This window comes from Vicia villosa, linkage group LG5, assembly GCF_029867415.1.
Source record: "Vicia villosa cultivar HV-30 ecotype Madison, WI linkage group LG5, Vvil1.0, whole genome shotgun sequence".
Taxonomy (NCBI): domain Eukaryota; kingdom Viridiplantae; phylum Streptophyta; class Magnoliopsida; order Fabales; family Fabaceae; genus Vicia; species Vicia villosa.
In genome coordinates, this window is record NC_081184.1 from 36,098,971 (window position 1) to 36,114,857 (window position 15,887).

Genomic DNA, 15,887 nt, shown 5'->3' on the forward strand with positions numbered 1-15,887 from the left:
ATTGGGGGCAATTTGTTAGCTGGAGATTTCGATTATTGTATATGCTTTTCGAAGATTTAAGTTTCGAGGAGAAAATGGCTTTGGATGGCTATCTCTAAGAATGTTATTTGTGATGAAGATTCCTAAAATTGAAGTTGAATCGAAATAGGTGGTCTTCGGGACTTAAATGGTTTTCTGAAATACAAGGCTGCTAAAACTTAAAGTATTTCGATGCATTCTCACGAAGAATACATTGCCACGTATCAAATAAGATTCGAGCGGGAGGTTTTGAATTTCGAAATGTTCTGTTTAAAACTACAAAGACAAATGGCGCCCCAGGGATTTGAAACACATGCATGTGGGCAACGTGGCGTTTCGTTAGCGTAGGACCTTTAGGGTCGAATTAGTATAAATAAGGGTCTTAGTATCAGGATCCAGGGTGTTCATTTTGTACAAATTACTCACAAATCACTCAAGTATCAAACATTAAGAGAAAGAGTTGTCGCTGATAAATGTACGTGTAACACCAACACCTTACATATGTTTGTATTTTCATTATAGAATCGAAGTATTTTACATTCCTTTAATTTTTTGTTAAGTTTTTCCATTCCTGCAATTTACATTCCTTTTTACATTCTTGTCGAAGTTTTACTTACGTTTATTGTCTAACCACTTTACTTTTCGTCGTACATTCATTTAGTTTATTTCGCAAAGTTATTTACACATTCACAGCATAACCTTATAAAACAATAAAATCCAAGAGAACATGAATCAAATCATTCTGAAAGACAACTTTTCGACACATGTCCTAGGATCAATCTAGTCGATCTTGCGAGTAACCAAAGTATATTTATAATTTGGAAGACTAGCGGTTGTTTACCGGAAATCACCGTAAACACCCCTGTAAAGGCCTGCAAAAAAAGAGGAGGGGCAGGCATACATATTAGAAAGTGCAGGCATAAAACATTGGTATTTCCCACACAAAAAGTGCAGGAAAAAGGGAATGACCGAAGGGCCGGACATCTTTTGCCCCCTAGTATTAATAAATAAAGTCATTCTTGTTGTGAAGGGTACCAATCAACAAGAAGAAATAGATTTATATGAAATATATTCTCTTTTAGCTATATTACAGGCCATAAGCACGTTATTAGTTTTTTCTGCATCATGAATTTCAAACTCTTTCAAATTAATGTAAAGAGTGCTTTCTTAAATGGATACATCCAAGAGTAGGTATTTGTTGATCAACCTCCAGGTTTTATGAACTCAACCTTTTTTTTATCATGTTTTCAACATTTTGAAAGGTTTTTACATATTGAAATAAGCTCCTATAGCTTGGTGCGATCTTTTAAGCGAGTTCTTACTGAAAAAAAAGTTTCAAAGAGGACAAATTGATAAAACTATTTTTATCAAGAAAATAGAATATGATATTTTAGTGGTTCAAATTTATGTTGATGATATCATCTTCAGTGCTACTAACGAATCCTTGTTAAGATATTTTTCTAAAATGATGAAGAACGAATTCGAAAATGCTAATGATGGAGGAGCTTCAATACTTCCTAGTGATTCAAATTCATGAATCTAAGGAATGAACCTTCATTAATTAAGCCAAATATTGCAAAGATCTATTAAAGAGCTTTGACATGGAGAAATCCAAAATAACAGTAACTCCAATGGCAACCTCATGCAACCTAGACAAGGACGAGAATGGAAAACCAATTGAGAAAAGCAAGTACTGAGGTATGATAGGCTCCCTCACTTATCTCAATACATCATGTCCTAATGTCATATTTGTTGTGTGTCTTTGTGCTTGTTTTAAAGCATCCCCAAAAGAATCACACAGTCAAATGCAACCCGAGATATCTCATTAGAGCACAACAAATGGGTTTATGGTATCCCAAGGGAGCAGATTATGACTTAGTATAATACACCAATTTTGTTTTTGATGGGTGCAAGTTGGATATGAAAAGTACCAGCGGTACGTGTCACTTGCTTGGGAACCCGCATGTCTCCTGGCATATCAATAAACAAGCAAGAACTGCACTATCAATATTTGAGGTAGAATAAATTGTTGTGGGTGGTTAATGCGTAAGAAATTTTTTATCTTATCGAATAAACTCGAGGAAATTTTTACAAAATAATTTCCTAAGTAAATCTTCTTTTTCATAAGAATTGAACTAGGAATATTAAGTGAATCATTCATGAATTAGCATGCTTAACTGTCTCTTCTCATTCTTCATCCTACCTTTATCTAAATGATTATATGTGATTTATGTGCTATGGGTGTTTTCCTGCCTTTTGATTAAGCCAAATGGGGAGAAGTATACTCATAGAGGGAATAGCGTATACTCTTAACTCATGTGAATGAGATTTTAACCACTTAAAACTTTATATTTGTATTTCTCTTTTATCACCTCTTTAAGAGATGTGTTTTCATCATAAAAAATGGGAGAATATGGATTGATGTGCTTGAAGGCTAAAAGTTCATAATCTTGATATTGACAACCCTATTGGTGTTTTGATGACAATAATGTGGTGTTGTTTTTTTTACCTCCCCGTTTCACTTGGGAGGACGGCACACTAGACCCTTCACGCAAAATTTGGAAGGAGAAGGCGCCCGGGATGGGATGAATTTTGTTTCAATTCTTCCTACGATATCACACGAACTTTCTTATTGTCCTACGAGTAGGAAAGGGGAAAAAATATCTCAACTAAACCCTAGGAGTTTGCTAAGTGTGGGGATTTCACCTAGACTAGAAATTCTGGAGTTCGGGGGGTCGGTTATACATAGGGAAGAGTTTAAGCACCCTACATATCCGTAGTACTCTACGGGAACCTTCTCTGTGTCATTGTGATTGTGTTTATTGCTAATGATTGGGAAAGTTTCTCCTTTGTGTTAGGAGAGAGAATTGATTTGATTTTAAAAAGACAGACAGACAAACAAACTGACTATTTTTGGTATTTTATTAGCTCGCTGAGATTCCTTGTGAACCTCATGCTTACATATCCCTAGTGGAAGTCAGAGCTTAATGTAGTTCGGGGAACTAACTAGGGAAATTAATTATTTTTGGTGCCTTGCTTGAAGCTCGAGGTTGAAGCTTTGAATTAAATCTCTGTTTACAATAAAGAGACATGAAATCATCTTTACAGAGAGGTATTTCTACTATTCCACCACAAACATTTTAAAAGTGACAGAAAAGCTAAAATGATGTTTCATTAAGAGGGGAGTCTACTTGGTTGATCAAGTATGACAGCCATCGTGCCTCTAAAATGAAAGATTCTCAACCAAATTAGGGAAAGGGTCGTACAAGTCTGGGTGTGTTTCCAGAGCATGCCTTTCAGTGTCCTAAATGGGAGAAATGATGATTTGTTTGAAATGATGATCATTTGAAATGATTGTTTGTTTGTGGTGAGATAAGAGAAATATCTACCTATGAAGATGAGCTATGTCTATCTATTGTTTGAAAGATTTGATTTTTTAGCTGGCTTGAATGAGGCCCAAGCTTGAGGCTTTTGATTGATTTATTGACTTATTGAAAGATAACTCTACTGGGGAGAATTTAAACTAAGGTTTTTTTGTGTTCTGTACAAAGCCCAGAATTGAGGCTGACTCTAATTGGAGAGTGTTTAATTGATGGATTTTATTTGGTGTTCTGTACAAAGCCCAGAATTGTGGCTGACTCTACTTAGGGAGACTCTATTTTTTGTGTGCCTTGTATGAAGCCCAAGGTTGTGGCTAACTGCTGAGGATAACTGAGTTTTTTAAGACTATGGATGACTCTATTTTATGTGCCTTGTACAAATCCAAGGTTGTGGCTGACTCTTACCGAGGATGGTTATTAATTTGTGCCTTGTATGAAGCCCAAGGTTGTGGCTACTCTAGCTAGGGGAAAGATTATTTTCTACCTTGTACAAAGCCCAAGGTTGTGGCGGACTCTTAAAGAAACTAATTATGGAAGACTCTATGGGGAAAAGATCCTTGAGATTAGGAATCTTTGACACAGGGAAAATATGGTTTATCTGCCTTGTACAAAGCCCAAGGTTGTGGCTACTAAAAATGAAAAACTCACTGAGGGAGTTTTATTCTGCTAGAGGTTCTAACAAACTGATTTATTTTTATGTTTTTTGGAAGCTAACCCTTTCCAGGGATTTTGACTCAGTTGGGGAAAATGACTATTAAAAGACTGATTTTTATCATGTTTTTTGGAGGCTGACCCTTTCCAGGGGTTTTGACTCTTTTGGGGAATTTATCCCTTAAAGGAATAAATCTTTGGATTTGAAGGAGTGATTTTGGAGGCTGACCCTTTCCAAGGGTTTTTGTTAAAATGAAAGAATGTATGGAGGCTAACCCTTTCCAGGGGTTTTTGTTAAAATGAAAGAATGTATGGAGGCTGACCCTTTCCAGGGGTTTTTATTAAAATGAATGGCAGAAAGATTATCTAGTGGAGACTTCTTGTTTTAAAGCCCAAGATTAAGGCTGACTCTTGCTGAGGACAAGCAAACATAGATCCTAGACTCTGCTAAGGAAGATTTATGAAGATAAGGGTGACAGAGACTGTCCATGTCTCTCATTCCAAAAAGTGTACTTAATATGAGATTGAGACAATCTTAGCTTGTTTAAAGTCTGGTTTAAAGAATGGAAGAAACTCACCAGGATAGGCTAAAAGGTAACTAAAGACCTGTTCCTATGTTTATAAGAAACCTGATGGGTCCTTGTATACAAGCTCAAGAGGAAGCTGGAAATGCTTTTAAGAAGCCTGTGGGTCCTTGTACAAAGCCCAAGAGGAGGCTAATCGAGGGTCATCGAGGGTCCTTGTTATAGCACAAGAGAAAGCTATGTTGTTTTGAACTTATTTTGGCTCTAAGCAAATGGGTAAGAGGTTTCACCGGGAATAATTCCTCTTTGGGTGGATGTGTCCTATTTTTTTTGTTCTAAGGTTTTTGCCAAGATGTTTCACCGGGAATAATTCATCTTGGGGGTTTGAACTATAGATCTCTAATTAGGAAAGATCCTTCACCGGGAAGACATTCTCAATCCTAGGCCATACTCCTATAATATATGTATATAGTTTAACTGTCCTAGGGTTTACACTCAAACGTAGTTCTAAACAAATATATAAACAGTTCTATATTTGACGGTAATTTAAATAAAGACTGTAAATTGAAAGCTCGTAAAGCCTAACCTGGATGGAGTGGAGGCCTTTGAAGAAGTATGTACAAAGCCTTACCAGCAATTTTTGATAACAGTTGAATACTTATAATAAATAGTTAAGGGTTTTGAAAACAGAAGAAGTGAAGATGGACAAAGGTCACATAGGTATCTGAAGAGTTTCACCGGGAATAATGCCCTTCAAATACCAGAAGAATGTTTTGAAAACAGAAAGGAGATTTTGTAAATACAGTTTTTGAAAACAAACTATGAAAAGAAAAAGGTGTTGGGACTTACTCTCTATTAGAGGCCCATTGAAAATGATTCACTGTTGAATGAGATTGAAATGATATAAGGTTTTGTTGTTTGAAGACCTTAATCATTTGTTTAATCGGAGACTGAAAACAGTTTTGAATATTGACAAAAGTCAACTTAATTAAGGCAAAGATGAAATCTTATACCTAATTAAGACCTAAATAATTAGGGTTTTATCATAAGATTATTCACAAAATAATTAGGTTAAAACAAAATGAAGATATATATTTTCAAAGTATTTAAGAAAACACTTAAAACATAATATTCTAAACCTAATAAAAATATATGAAATAAATAATATTTTTATGATTTTTTTGATTATTCACAAAATAGATATATTAAATGACAAGTGTGTAAAAAATGAGATCAAAATGAATTAATTTGATAGGTTAAATAATTGTTTAAAGTTGTGAAGAAATTAAATGAAAAAGAGTGATAAAAAAATAAGGTTTTGTCACCTAGAGGGATTGAACTCACGCCCTCCAAGTCACTAACCCAAAATAACACCAGTGTGCCAACGCGCGCTTGGTGTTTATGACACACATCCAGTTCATTATATTTTCAAACAAGTGGTAAATCATTGAAAAATAAAAGAAACAAAAAGTCTGGGGCGAGGGGGATTCGAACCCCAGACTTGAGGCATGAGGAGACTAAGAGTGCATGTGAGGCCACTAGGGCAAACGATGAATTCGTTTATAAAACGCATTCCATTCAAAATAAAATAAACCTAGCATATAGATTTGAATTTCGCGCGCCACCATGGTCGTCTTCTTCCTCGAGCTCAAGGATTTTCAAAATTCTAACTCTCTGGTTTCTCAACTAAATGGCATGATGTAAACATCAATCTTGCTCTAAATTTCCTCACGAATCCAGACATGTAACTAACATGAATTTATATTAACTACATCTACTGAATTAACTAAATTACGTGAAGAACCCTAAAATTTGAAATTTAAATTAAATGATCATACTGAAGGATAAATGACTGATGATAGAGGGTTTTTAATCCTCTGATGATGCTGAATGAAATGGTATCGAGCTTTAACCAAAGAAGTACACGAATTAAAGAGATGGAGTTGAGAAACTTACCTCTGAAAATGGAGGTCGTGAGGATGATAGAGAGCACCTGGGCTTGTATGAATGATCCCAAAAGCTTCCTTGGAACTCACTGATGCTAACTGAATGCTTATTGTGACTTCAAACCTTCTGAATTGCTCTATGGACCTCCTTCGATTTGAGCTTCAAGTGGACATGGAGGGTGATGAATCTTGAGTTACAGATGAGCTGCAGCCATCTGAACAGCTTCACTATGACCTAAGGAATGTGTCTGGATGCTTGGCTTTGTTGGAAACCTTCTGAATTGCTCTATGGACCTCCAACTGCAACAGCTCCAAAGTGAGAGCAACAATGGTGTTCCTCCACCTACAGAAGTGATCCAGGTGCTTGGATCACCTCAAATGAGCCCCCTTGAGATGTTATAATGCTTACTTTCCAAAGATAAGCTCTGGTTTGAAGAAAACGATTCTTCTTGCCAAAGAACTTTGAAAAACCATAAGCATGAGAAGAGAAAGAGAAAGCAAGGAATATGGTTGCTTTGGTGTGTTTTCTGAATGAGAAAGAGCCCTCTATTTATAGGCAAATGGCTCAGAGCAATTGATCATAGCAAGCTTGCTTAGTGAAGTGAGTTTGGTTTCTTAGTCATGAAGAAAATTTGAAAATATCCCAAATGCAATGATGCATTTTCGGGCTATCTTCCCCAACCATTGATCTTGTATGATCTTAGGGAACATTTCTGATTCAGAGGAGAGTTCTAATTGGCTTAGAGCAAGATTCCTTGATGATTCACCATTTGCCATAAATTCAAAAATGCAATCATTACATAATCACATGCCTTTGTTTTTGGGAATCTTCTCTAATCCTTATGCAATGATGAATTTGGATGTATGGCATGTTTTCAGATGCATTAGAAGTCGGGTAGCATCATTTAGAGAAGTTACTTGCACAAAATTGCAAAGTTTCAAATTGCACATGACCTATAATTTTCACTTCAAGTGCCTAACTTTGGTCAATCATATCTCTTAGCTCAAAATGAATTTGGGAGAGGTTGAGCACAATTTGGAAAGCCCTCAATATTTACTTTGATTCATTAGTTTAGTGTTTGCCCAAATTCTTTAGGGAAATTAGTGAAAAAGTCCCATAAAGTTTGAAGAAAACTAGGGTTTTCTTGCATGTTTTGTGAAGGCAGCCACTTTGAAGCTCCATAACTCTTCAATGATTGATTTTTAGCCAAAACATCATATGTGTCAAAGTTGTTTATTGGATCAAAATCTACAACTTTCATGTTGGGAGTTTTTTTCAGTTTGTAGGTGAAATTTTGAGAAAATCCCTTCCAAAGTTTGGCAAAAATCACTTGAAAACACTTAGAAAAATTTCTAAGTATGAAAAGTCAAACTTTTGACTTTTGATTTTTGATTGATTTTCTTGATTTTCCTTGATCAAATGACTTCAAATATCATATATTGATGATTTAAAACTTCAAAAGTCATGGTTGACCAAAATTTCCAAAAAGTCAAAGGTGATCCTGTGCAGTTGACTTTTTCAGATGAAGTGAATTCTTGGACTTTTGTGATGAATCAAAATCTCCTGAGTAATGTGAATGGATTATATTGAGGGAATATAAGCTCTTGAGTCATGCTTTGAGTTTTGGATCCATATCCTGATTAAAAGTCAACTATCTTGGTGAATTAGGTCAAAAACCCTAATTGTCGACCAGATGAAATTGATGACTATGGATCTTAGCTTGGAGTGTAATGCCCAATGGATATTGTTATATGAGCCATTTGAAGATGATTGATGCCTTTGAGTGACCCCCTGGAGTTTTCTAGGGTTTCCCAAATGTGATCCCTGATTTTAGTCCTTGATGGGGCTCAAAACCCTAGACTGGGTATCAGATGAACAAGTGACTGCTCTGAGTATCTATTTTGTCTTTGATGAAAAGCCTAAAAGATTATGACATCTCAGGGGGTCAAAAATTAGGGTATGACAGATGCCCCTATTTAAGTTTCTTTTATCTGGAGGGAGAGAGATTGATATCTCGATTACTTCAGAGTGAAAGAGACTTAAATACCAAAGAATGCCCAAATTTTTGGGCGTTCCTGAGATGTTGCAATGATGAAAATCTTTGTATGACTTGATCCTGTTGTCGCACTCGGCGGGGGATAGGGAGACAAACTCCTGTAGAAACACGTAATGTGGATTCGGGTGAATGGATGGCAAAGTAACATGCGCAATCCATCTTCTTCAACTAAGTGTCGATACTTAGAAAAAGGTAAACAACCTCCCCTCGATCCGGATGTCTGTATCGCGGAACTGGTCTCAGTTATAATGACGATAAACAACCTCCCCTCGTTTCGGATGTCCATATCCTGAAACTGGTCTCAGTTGTGATAACCTCCCCTCGATCCGGATGTCTGTATCTCGGAACTGGTCTCAGTTATAATGATGATAAACAACCTCCCCTCGTTTCGGATGTCCATATCTCGAAACTGGTCTCAGTTGTGATAACCTCCCCTCGATCCGGATGTGTGTATCTCGGAACTGGTCTCAGTTATAATGATGAGTAACAACCTCCCCTCGTTTCGGATGTCCATATCTCGAAACTGGTCTCAATTGTGATAACCTCCCCTCGATCCGGATGTCTGTATCTCGGAACTGGTCTCAGTTATATTTGGACAATATCTCAGATAAAGAGAAAATTTCCAAAGGTTTGTTTCCTCATCAAACTTCTCATCAGCACTTGGAGATGAGACGTCGTTTGATGGTAATAAAGAAACTTTACCATCTTTCCTTTCGACTTAACGTTTTTGAAAGAATGTCATACGGCCTCATGATCTTTTGAGGGGCTAATGACTTTGCTTGAAAGCGGACGAACTGTTTTCGGGATGAAAACCACCATTCGTCGACTTATGCCGGGGAATCAACAAACTGTTTTCCTAAGAGGAAAACCGCCATTTGTCGACTCTGAAGGGGATGAAACATCCCAGAAACAGAAAAACTGTTTAAAGAAACTGCCATTTGTCGATTTCTTGAGTATTTAACAGACAAACTGTCTTCCCTTGGGGGAAAGACTGCCATTTGCCAATTGCTAGGGGAACAAACTGTCTTCTACTAGGAGAGACTGCCATTTGTTGACCCTGCCGTGGAAAGAAACGAGTGAACTGTCTTCTGCTGAAAGAGACTGCCATTCACTGGCTCGTCTTAGGAAAAAGTGAGCAAACTGTCTTCTAATGGAGGAGACTGCCATTTGCTTATTTTGGTGGGGAAATTCGAAAGCGGACAAGCTATCTTCCGGAGAAGATTGTCAATTGTCAACCTGCTTGGGAAGTCCAAAAGTGGACAAACTATCTTCCGGAGAAGATTTCCGTCTACTGACCCGTTGGGGATAACAAAAGTAGTGAACAAACTTTACTCTTTGAGGGAGATTTCTGCTTGCTGACTTGCTGGGGAATCCGAACTATCTTCTTGAAGAAGATTGCCGTTCACTGACTCCGCTGGGGATTTGTTGAAGCATCCTCCTGGGAGAAAACTTGTCACTTGTCAACTTTGCCGAAGAATCAAAGTTATTTTCCTGATGCAATCTGTCATCCATCGACCTTGCTAGGGATATTGAACGATTCTGTGAAGAAGGCAAATGCGAAACAAACCCATTTTGTCGAGTGTGGCTCTGCGGGAGAATCTCGGCTGGGGAACTCCAAAAGTGAACAAACTATCTCTTTAAAGGAGATTGCCATTTGTTGACTTGCTCGGGGAGATCCCGACTTATTTTCCTTGACGAAAAGTGGTATTTATTGACCCTGCCGGGGAAAGACCATACTCTCATCGACCCTCTGGGGAATTAAAAATGCAAAATAGACTATCTTATCTGAAGAAGATTGTCAAGTGTCGCTCTGCGGGAGAACCTCGGCTGGGGAACTCCAAAAGTGAACAAACTATCTCTTTAAAGGAGATTGCCATTTTTTGACTTACTCAGGGAAATCCTTGTGTATGAACTGTCGTCTCAAAAAAGAAAGTTCTTCCACAACTCGCAGGGAAAACTCGAGTACATGTCTTAATGACTTGGGTATTAACATGATCAAAGCCCGACTAGACTATGTAATTATGATGTAATGTATGCGTGAATATTATGATAAAATGTAAAGTGATTGTGAACAGAATTGTTGCGGATATGAAATCCTGGGATACGACTTGAATCCCGTTGATCAGAAGATGTCTTCTTCTTGAGAGATGCACTCCATTGGGGATATCTGGTTATCAGTTGCCCGCTGTTTGGAAGTGAGTGACATGAATTTAAATGAAAATCCGTCATCGGGAGATGTTCGCAAAGCGACCTCATGGGGAAATCTGGGTTCCCGGAGTCTCAACCGTTCTTGGAACAACTGTTTGCATTCTTCCTATTGTAAGTAAACCTTAGAAAGAAATTTCACCTTTATTTTTGCAAGTAAATTCATTTTGGTTTTATGAAAACATTTGTTTCAAGAAAATGACTGTTTAAACTTAAAATGCATTTCAAGAAACTGAATAAGACTAGATTGCAAAGAAAAGGCACAAGGCTCAAATTATTATTTATGAAATGGTAACCAGCCAAATGCTTGATTCCATGGAGTATTTACAAAGTTGGAAATTGGTAATTTTCGGGAAAAGGGCTACGATGAAACGTGACGACCGTTATCTTTCCCTTCCACTCTGGATTACGCTGCATGCGTGCTTCGTAGAAGATGACCTACTGATGATGAATACTCCGCTATGGATTTCGAATGATCAAGTTTGTCTTGAACACAGTTACTTGCCATATATCCCTAACTTTTACGTAAACTACCCCTTTCGGGTTTTAAGTCTACCGGGATTGATTATTTTTTATGTCTCTAACTTTTGCCTGAATCGCCCTTTCGGGTTTTCGATTCACCGAGACGCTCTTTTTTGCCTAAGCCGCTCTTTGCGAGTTTTCAACTTAGCGAGCTGTTCTTTTGTTTATTTAGGCGAAGTATTTCTTGACTGCGTCGACGTTCACAGGACGGGTGAATTCTTATCCATCCATAGTCGTGAGTATTAAGGCTCCTCCTGAGAAAGCTCTCTTGACCACGTATGGGCCGTCATAATTGGGAGTCCATTTCCCTCTCGAATCTGTGAGAAAAGATTGAATCTTTTTGAGTACAAGGTCGCCTTCTTTGATTGTGTGAGGCCGAACCTTTTTGTCGAAAGCTTTCTTCATTCTTTGTTGATATAGCTGTCCGTGGCATAAAGTTGTCATGCGCTTTTCTTCGATTAAGTTCAATTCATCGAATCAGCTTTGACACCACTCGGCTTCTGTTAATTTTGCTTCCATCAAGACTCTCATTGATGGGATCTCAACCTCTATAGGTAGGACTGCCTCCATGCCATACACAAGGGAGAAAGGAGTTGCTCCAGTCGAAGTACGTACAGATGTACGGTAACCATGAAGAGCAAACGGGAGCATTTCATGCCAATGTTTGTAAGTATTGACCATCTTCTGAATGATTTTCTTGATGTTCTTGTTAGCTGCTTCTACAGCTCCATTCATCTTTGGTCTGTAAGGAGATGAGTTGTGATGCTCAATCTTGAATTCTTCACAAAGCTCCTTCATCATTTTATTATTCAAATTTGACCCATTGTCAGTGATTATCCTCCTAGGAATGTCGTAACGACAGATGATGTGATTCTTGATAAACCTGACGACAACTTGTCTTGTAACGTTTGCATATGAAGTTGCTTCAATCCACTTGGTGAAATAGTCTATGGCTACCAAGATGAAGCGATGTCAGTTGGACGCTTTTGGCTCGATCATTCCAATCATGTCGATTCCCCACATGGAGAAAGGCCAAGGGGAAGAGAGTATGTTGAGAAGAGATGGTGGCACATGAATTCTATCGGCGTAGATCTGACATTTGTGACACCTCTTTGCATACTGGTAGCAATCTGACTCTATCGTCAGCCAATAATATCCTGCTCTCAGTATTTTCCTTGTCATGGTGTGTCCATTGGTGTGAGTACCAAAGGAACCTTCATGTATTTCTCTCATGAGTGTTTCTGCTTCTTTCTTGTCAACGCATCTGAGCAGAACCATGTCGAAATTTCTCTTGTACAGAACATCTTCATTCAGGAAGAATCTACAAGCTAACTTTCTCAAAGTTTTTCTATCTTTCTTTGATGCCCCAAGAGGGTACTCTTGCCTTTGAAGAAAGTTTTTGATGTCGTGATACCACGGTTTGTCGTCGATGATTGCTTCTACTGTGAAAACATGAGCGGGCCTATCCAGGCGCATAACATCGATCTGAGGAATGTCATTCCAATGATTTATCCTAATCATGGAAGAGAGCGTGGCTAATGCATCAGCCAAGTTATTTTCTTCACGAGGAATGTGATAAAAATCTACCCTGTCGAAGAATGGTAACAATCTTCTTGCGTAGTCTTTGTAAGGGATTAGCCTTGGTTGGCGTGTTTCCCATTCTCCTTTGATTTGATTGATGACCAAAGCAGAATCTCCATATACATCCAAGTGTTTGATCCTTAGATCCATGGCTTCTTCGAGACCCATAATGCAAGCTTCATATTCGGCCTCATTGTTTGTACATTTGAAAGTTAATCTGGCGGTAAGTGGAATATGGGTACCTCGAGGGGTAACAATGATTGCCCCAATTCCTCGTCCATAAGCATTGACAGCTCCGTCAAAGATTAAGCCCCACTGGGATCCTATCTCAGGTCCTTCGTCTGGTAGTGGCTCGTCGTAATCTTTCATTTTGAGGTACATGACGTCCTCGTCTGGAAAGTCAAAACTGGTTGATTCATGACCATTGAGTGGGTGGTGAGCCAGGTGCTCAGCTAGAATGCTTCCTTTCACGGCTTTCTGTGCGTGATACTCGATGTCATATTCTGATAACAACATCTGCCAACGGGCAATTCTCCCAGTTAAAGCAGGCTTCTCAAAGATGTACTTGATTGGATCCATATAAGAGATCAAACAAGTAGTATGTCGAATCATGTACTGGCGGAGACGCTTGGCAGCCCAGGCCAATGCACAACACGTCTTCTCGAGCATGGAGTAGCGGGATTCACAGTCCGTGAATTTCTTGCTCAGGTAGTAGATGGCATGCTCTTTTCTCTTTGTCTCGTCTTGATGTCTAAGGACACAGCCCATGGAATCTTCTAAGACGGTTAAGTACATTATCAAAGGTCTTCCTTCCACTGGAGGAGACAAGATGGGTGGTTTGAGCAGATATTCCTTAATGTTGTCGAATGCTTTCTGACAATTGTCTGTCCAGACACAACTTTGATTTTTCCGTAGAAGTTTGAAAATTGGAGCACAAGTTGCAGTCATGGGATATATGAATCTCGAGATGTAATTCAGACGTCCAAGAAATCCTCTAACTTGTTTCTCGGTTCTGGGTGAAGGCATTTCTTGAATTGCCTTGACTTTGTCTGGATCTACTTCAATTCCTCGTTTGTTGACGATGAAACCAAGAAGTTTTCCTGAGTAGACACCAAAGGTACACTTGTTGGGGTTCAGGCGAAGCTGAAACTTCCGTAAGTGTTGAAATAACTTTGTCAGATTCTGTATGCGATCTTCCTCATTCTCTGATTTGGCAATCATGTCGTCCACATAGACTTCCACTTACTTATGCATCATGTCATGGAAAAGTGTAGTCATGGCTCTTTGATATGTTGCCCCTACGTTCTTTAGTCCAAAAGGCATAACGCGATAGCAGAACATGCCCCAGTAGGTGATGAAAGTTGTTTTCTCCATGTCTTCAGGTGCCATTTTGATTTGGTTGTATTCTGAAAATCCATCCATGAATGAGAAAACTTTGGATTTTGCTGTACTGTCAACCAACATGTCAATATGTGGTAACGGAAAATCATCCTTAGGGCTAGCTTTGTTCAAATCTCTGTAGTCGACGCACATGCGGACTTTTCCGTCTTTCTTAGGAACGGGAACAATGTTAGCTAACCATTGAGGGTATTCTGAAGTGACGAGGAAACCAGCGTTGATTTGCTTTTGAACTTCCTCTTTGATTTTCATAGCCATCTCCGGATGAGTTCTTCTCAATTTTTGCTTGACCGGAGGGCACTCTGCTTTTAATGGTAAGTGATGCTCCACTATACTGGTATCCAACCCTGGCATATCCTGATAAGACCAAGCGAAGACATCTGAAAATTCTCTGAGCAGCTCTATCAAACTCTCTCTGAACTGAGCGAAGCTCCAATCTTAACCTCTTTTCTGTTTCCATCGGAACCAAGGTTAATGATCTCTAGAGGCTCATTGTAGGGTTGAATGGCCTCTTCCTTTTGTTGAAGTAACCGTGAAATTTCCTTTGATATTTCTTCGTCTTCTTCTTCCTCTGCCTCGAATACAGGAAACCCAAAGCTTGGAGAAGTCATACGGTCATACGTTTCAACGGGGTATTTTATGATTAATCTGCATATGTGTGATAAGTTTGATTTAGACAACGAGAGAAGACTCGTTGTATGTAGTTAATGGGATTTTTGATGTTTTTTAAGGGTGTTTTTTAGGATTACCAATTTCCGAAAAAAAGAAAAGGAAAAACTAACGAAGGAACAAAATGACATTTTTATTTATTGACAGTCATTTCTTGAAACAAAGACCCTATAAAACAAAACTTTATTGCTTTGGGCGAAGCAAAGAGGGACATTTTCCTAAGAAATAGTAAAATGCAAATCCCTATGAAACATCTCTTCACCCTGGGCTATGGTGAGAGGACAAAATAACGGTGAAAGTTCCTACTTAGGAGTGCGAACAACAGTTGAAACTTCAACAGCTGTCCAATAGTGGTGAACCCCATTGTGCACTAAGTAATCTGGAACCTTAGGCTTAAGCTGGCCTGTGGTAGGTCTTGATTTACCAACCACTGTCTTTGCAACACTCAGACGATCTTCTTCTACTTCAGCAGACTGAGCGGTGTGAGCATACCCATTCCCAAGTGGAGTATGTCGGTTTTTCTTTTGAGGAAACTTCCAATCTTCTGAATGGAGAGACTCGTTGTCGGAGACACTTTCGAGATCATCCTCTTCTGTATTTTGGTCTTGCTCTTCTCCCAAGATGGCATTGACTAGATATGTGAACTCTAAATCAGTAGCCTCGGAAGGTGATTTGGGATATAATCCTCAATGATGACTTCACCAGACGCTGATGATGAATAGCAAGGGTTATATATCTCTTTTGGCTGAGAGAGGTACTCGTAATCAGTGTTCCATCCAGTCGGAACAATGTCTTCAAGAGAGATTTTTGAGCTTTCAGGAGCGGAGTATTTCACCATGTAGTCGAATTTTCCGCTTGGTTCTCCTAATGTATCCCAGGTTTCTTCGGGGATAGGAGGAACTTCTTCTGATGAACCATGACTTCTGGTGGTGAAGC